This window comes from Vanellus vanellus (assembly GCF_965231255.1).
Source record: "Vanellus vanellus genome assembly, chromosome: 1".
Taxonomy (NCBI): Eukaryota; Metazoa; Chordata; class Aves; order Charadriiformes; family Charadriidae; genus Vanellus; species Vanellus vanellus.
Genome location: NC_138905.1, coordinates 73,631,055 through 73,637,071, shown reverse-complemented (window position 1 = coordinate 73,637,071; position 6,017 = coordinate 73,631,055).

Below are 6,017 nucleotides of genomic sequence, written 5' to 3'. Positions count from 1 at the left end.
ATGTCAGACTAGAAATGAGATTCTGGTCAGATCTGATGATTCACTTCCAGGTATTTACTGTAGATGCAACCTGGTCAAACGAGCTTTTTCAAACAAATAAGGCTTAACATCATTCTTCATAACTGTCCCAAATCAATAATAGCCTGACTGCTGCCACAGGTGGTATTAAATGAGCCTCTGGCTCAGTATACTCCCAACTCCAAGGCTATAACGTTTGTTGACATTTTCAACACGCACTGTTTCTCATGTTCAAGTCTAACCACTCTCGTGTGAACAGCAGGTAGAAGGTTCTTCAAGGGAATCATTTGTTCTTCAACATGCAATGAGCACAGTATATACAAAAAACTAAATAGGTTGTCAATTGAGTGGCATTTTCTAGAAGTTTTTTATCCCCTTGCCTCTCACGACAGAGAAGAAATAAAAGGACATCCTCTCTTTTAATTCCTCCTGCTCCAAAGGCAAGGTTTCACCAAAGAGGGAGGCAGACAGGCCCCTGGCACTCTGGTTTGATTGCAAAGCCACATTGCTGATTCGAGGATCAAAACTGGTATCTTTGTCCTGTGTGATAGCTGTGTCAGGATGCTCAGAGCTAGCTCTCACATCTCTGAGCCCCATCACTAGGAAGATCCTCCAGGAAGTAAGAGAAATCTGCTGTGTTCTAAGGTCATAAGAGAAATTGTTAACCAGGAAAGATATTTTGGCGGCAAATTTGCAACTACACCAAGTCGGCCATGTTTTTGAATAAGGGCGACAAATGAGGTAGTTTAGGGACCATTACAGACAACTTGATGGGCCATAAATCGTGATAATTCCACTGAAACCAATGAAATAACCAAACCAGTGAGTTTTTATCAGACTGTGGGAGTTTTAAGGGCATGAGCCTTGTGTTTACCCAACTCTTGTTTGAGGCTATCAAAAAGCCCTTTAATGGCATTATCAAAGTCCTTCTGTCAGAATAACTAAGGAAGACAGAGCCTTATCCCAGTAAACAGTGCAGTTATTTGGCATTTCTTTACTTCTAGATAAATAATCAAAAGGACATAATGACCTATGATTCTCTGGTTTTATGCTATTTTCTAGTTATTTATCAAAGAGAAAAAGAAACAACCAGCAGCCCTAAATCCACGGTTTTCTGTACACATTAGGATCATGTACCCTACAGAGACCAAGCCCTCCTATGGGTTTTGTTTCCCCATTATCAACAAGTCCTGTCTATCCTAGCACAAAAATAAACTGGGAATAGAGTACTAGCTGCTGCAGAATAAACAGAAAATACTTCAGGCTGTCAAATTAAATTTAAATCTTTTCAAACATTTTAACAATAAAGCAGAAAGGCAATGTTAGATTTAGTCTACCAATTTTTGACTGCGGAATATATTGTCATTTTACTTACCTCTAGTTTGGAATAGGGTCACAGTTCTTTCTAGCTGAAACTGTTAATATAGGTCTGAATAACGTGATTTTCTCCAGTATTACTTATATATTTTACTTTCTAATTAATTCATATTTTTATTCTGAGCTACTAAAGCATAAGTTAATCACAGTTCAAGTCAGCCAAGAAGAAAAAACAAAAAATATCCTGGTCCAAGTGCACCTCAATTTTGAGGCTGAGCAGGTTCCTTCATAAGACCCCTCTGCACTCATATTGAAGTGGTCTGTAAGAGCAGAGACTGCTTTTCAGAGAAGGTGAATGATTTACTTGTGTATGGCCATGGATGTGGAGGGTAGAGAGTGGTCATGGGAAACACTCCAGCATGCTGTATGTGTCCTAAGGTGTTTGTCCATCTCTTTGGCCAGATCTGCATTATGGACAGGGTGGACTTTTGAGCCCAAGCCCCACCTATTGCACCAGCAGTGCCCTGCAGGATACGGCAGCCCTTAGCATGGGTCTGAAAACCCAGTGTTGCAGTCTCAGGCTAAGAAAGTCAGGACTCTGTTTCTCCCTCGTGCAGTCAGGACTTTTAAGCATCACACAAAACCTGGGAACAGCACCCATGGCACAGAGTGCAGCACCCTGGAGTTACCATGTGGGTTTGGACAGGCTGTGTGTTGAGTGTATGGTAAATTTGGTATGCTCTGAGACCAACCATGGTGTCACTGCACTTAAGGTCCTGCTTTAGTTCCTGGGACTTGTCCCTTCTCCATGGGATGAGCTGCTTGAGGCAGGGGTTGACTTCCACTGGTGTAGGTGGAACAAGGAGCCACCCAGAAAGACTGGAAAGCCCAAGAGGTTGAAGCTGATCGTTAAGCAAGAGCTTCCTACGCCACCCACCCATGCTGTGGAGAGCTCCTATCTGGCCCACCCGTTGGATGCAGACTGCTTTTTGGCTGTCTCTGGTAAGTAGCCTAGTGGTTGTGGTCGGGACTGGAAGCAGAAAGTCTGTGATTGATTTCCAATGGGACTGAAGCGCTGTTTTTTTTCCTTGGGTCTTCTAAAGGTGCTGCAAAGTGATTACCACATTTAGTGAAAAAAAAAAAAAAAAGAAAAAGTAATAAGTCCTGAGTGATCAAGACTACAAGGAAACAAGAGGCCAGCAGATTTCAGTAGATCAGTGGAATAGACTTACAAGAGAGGCTATACAGAAATTGTTATAAGGGAAATACAGATGGAGACAAAGTACTCTTCTGGAATCTGCAAGATTTGGTCAGAATAAGACTTACGTGATGCAGGGAAAAAATCTGAGGAGTATTTCTAAAAATATCATAACAGAGCTGCATCTTAAGCCAGAGATATTCTGAGTCAGTGACTGTCATACCTAAATAATTCATCTCCTCAGCTGTGTTACACTATAAGGCATATATATAAAAATGCAGCATTTTCTTCTCCTCTAAAATCACCAGGTAAGAAATCATCAGGAGAGTTTCGTGTTTCTCAGTAGGACATATTGCTGTATAAATGAATGAGTGCTCTTCCTGTTATCTGCAAAAATAGTAAATGACTTAATCTTGTTTGAACATATATATATTTTATTATCATCTCATCGACGGAAGACTGGTGCTATATATTAGCTCACATCTCTAAAGTTAGTATTATTCCAGATCTTAGACTTGGATTTCTTATATACCTACTGAGTACTGCCACTCCTGTAGCTCAGATGGCGTAGTCACAGGAGAGGTATTAATGCAGTTTCAGAGGCAGCCAGAAGACAACCTCCAAGAATATCCTGCTTTTAGGTGGCTCAATATACCTTCGGCTATGGCTGTTGACCTCCCCCACAGAGGGTCCATATCCAGCCCTGTGCAAGAGAAGCAGTGGTTCGTCCCCTGCAGCTGCTGGTGGCCCTACTAACTGTGTCCCTCAGGATGTGTCTTACTGATAATAAAAGTGGGTTGCTAGTCTGGCTCACTTTCACGGGCACATTGAAACGAGACGTCCCCCTGTGAGGTAGCCCTACATGGGATGCTGATTCATAATGAACAGTGGGAGAGCCCAGCTCTGCCTGAAGATGCTGGTCCTTTTCCCTGCATCCCATCAGTTGCTGCTGCCAGCACAGCAGCTTCCCTGCCACAGCTGTGAGTCACAGCTTAAGTTGGTTGTATCTTCATGGGCTCTCAGAGTACAGCTTCAGGGTGAGCTGGCTCCATCTCTGCTGGAGTTTCCTTCCCCAGAAAGCCAGACACTCTTGGTCTCCCCGTAGACCAGAGCAAGGGCCAATATATGTTAGCAATATATATAATCATAGAGTTTGTGCTCGAGTCCTGACTTAACCTGGCAAGACCAAGGAAACACGAGATATTACTCCAGTACTAATAACAGGTTATAGTAATAACAATGATGATGTGACCTGAACTATCTAAGAGGACCTGCTGGGTTTTACGTTTTGATTGTGTCTACTTTTTTAAAATTGCAGGCACATGGGTGAGAAAATAATCTCCTAAACATAACAGATAGATAGATTTCTATATAGAATTTTATTCTTCATAGCCAGCAGAAGGTATGAATCATACAAGATTATCACAGCCAATTATAACATTAGATCAGTTGGAGAATGGCTCATTGGTATACCTAGTTTGGAAAGAAGAACACATCAGCACATGAATAAAATCACAAGCATAGAGGAGAATTGATTAAATATGGCTTTAGGAGACTGTGAAGATGTGTGCTGTCAATACTTAAAAGTATTGATCTGCGTATCCAAAAGATGATAATGAGTTTAGAGGAAGTGTTCCAATTTTGGGTGTCCTATTTTTGGTAATTTAGGTAACAATTTTGAGTTTAAAAGCATTAATAGTCAACATTCTCCAAAAATCTAGTACTGAGCATGCTGAATAAAGCATTTCTTAAAAAAAAAATAAAAAAAAATCAGGACATCTCAAAAGCATTTGAATTTATAATTTTTAGGAATACTTTAAGTGTCATTTCAGAGCCAGCACACAAACGGGTTCAACCCCTCTGAAGATAATAGATGTTTACCAATCCCTGACTGGCTTTTGCCTGCAAATACATGACCTTATTTTGGTCAGTAAAACGGCTAGGTCATAGAGTTAAAAATCAGCAATATAGAAAAAAACAGTAGTTCCTGTAAAGTAGTAAAAGTAGTAAAGTAGTACTCCTTGTAAAGTAGTTCCTTTACACTGTGGTCAAAGGTATGATCACAGCTGAGTGAACTTGACCTACTGAACCCCGTTGCCACCTATTACAGTGGTGAAGAAGACACCTTTGCATGGGCTTTACACACTCACTACAGTTTTTGGAAAAGCGTTTGGACTGAAAGCCAAAAACCTGTGCTGAAAGCCGGAAAGCTAAGATGTGTTCATAACTACTGTTATTCAAGGCTAAAAGAATTAAAGCTAAACTTCCAGCAGCAGAGCTGTTATCTCCGTGCAAAAATTATGCTTATTAAGAAATGAAAGGTTGGGGACTTCAGATAAAATCATGTTTACAAAACACTTATAAGCTACAAGGTATTTTCCAGACTTGAAAAGCTCATCCAGAATGAGGAAGCAACTCAATAACTATTAACAAAACTCGTAACATTCTAGGTTTTGGGGCTAGATCTTTTTGGAATAGGAAATATCACCTGAAGCACTGTCCACCTTTTATGTTTACTGTGATCAAAGTAATTCAAATGGAATTTTTCAAAGCACCATTATAAAGTAATCTGAAAGACAATTTTTTTTTTTTTTTCCTAGAGGCTTGGCTTATAAATTTGGCTTATAAGTGCTTTGGACAATGCTATTTTGTCTGTGATTCCCAAGCTTGCATTGTTTGACCAAGGGAATAAGACCGTAACAGAGCAAGGAATTGAATGCAGACATCCCAAACCCCAGGGTAGTCTGTTCAAATTCAATGTGTCAAAAAATGGCTACCTTAAGTTCATATGTGAGAGTAACAGATCCTCTACCAAAGTTTTGAAATATAAAGAACACTCCTTCTCATATCAGACCATTCAAACCTTCATCTGTAACATAATAGTTATTTCCAGCTCAGTTTTCCTCCATTCTCTGCTGACTACATAGCATTGATGGAGACTGAGCTAAGATCTGAAGATACTAATGAAAACTGGTGGAAATACCATCATTTCTATTTGTTTCTGTAGATCCCAGAAGACACCATCTGAGAGAAAAACTGAAAAGCAGGAAAGGAACAAAAATAGCTAATTCTGGTCATCGAGCTCTCACTGTGGAAGATGTGTTACAGCAACTCGGAAAGAGATAATTGCAAATGGCAGAGTAACTCCTTAACACATGATTTTCTCCTTCTTTGACTTGAAATTGCACAGTGCAGGGATTTGCTCCTGTGTCAACACAAGCAAACCTTGCCCTCCATGCAGTCCCTACCCAGAGGTCAGCTTTTTTAGATCACCTGGGCTGGATTTTCTTTGTTAATGCAAGAAGTTGGACTAGACAATTTAGCCCAGTAATCAACCCTGTTCCCTGTATTCCCATGTCTTTTGTCTTTTCCTTTTTAATTCAATTTTCAAAATAACACTTAAGAGCTACTGTCTTGCAAAAGGTTCCTATATGTACTCTCTGCATTGTATTATGATAACTGTTTTCACAAAATCAGCTGGTTT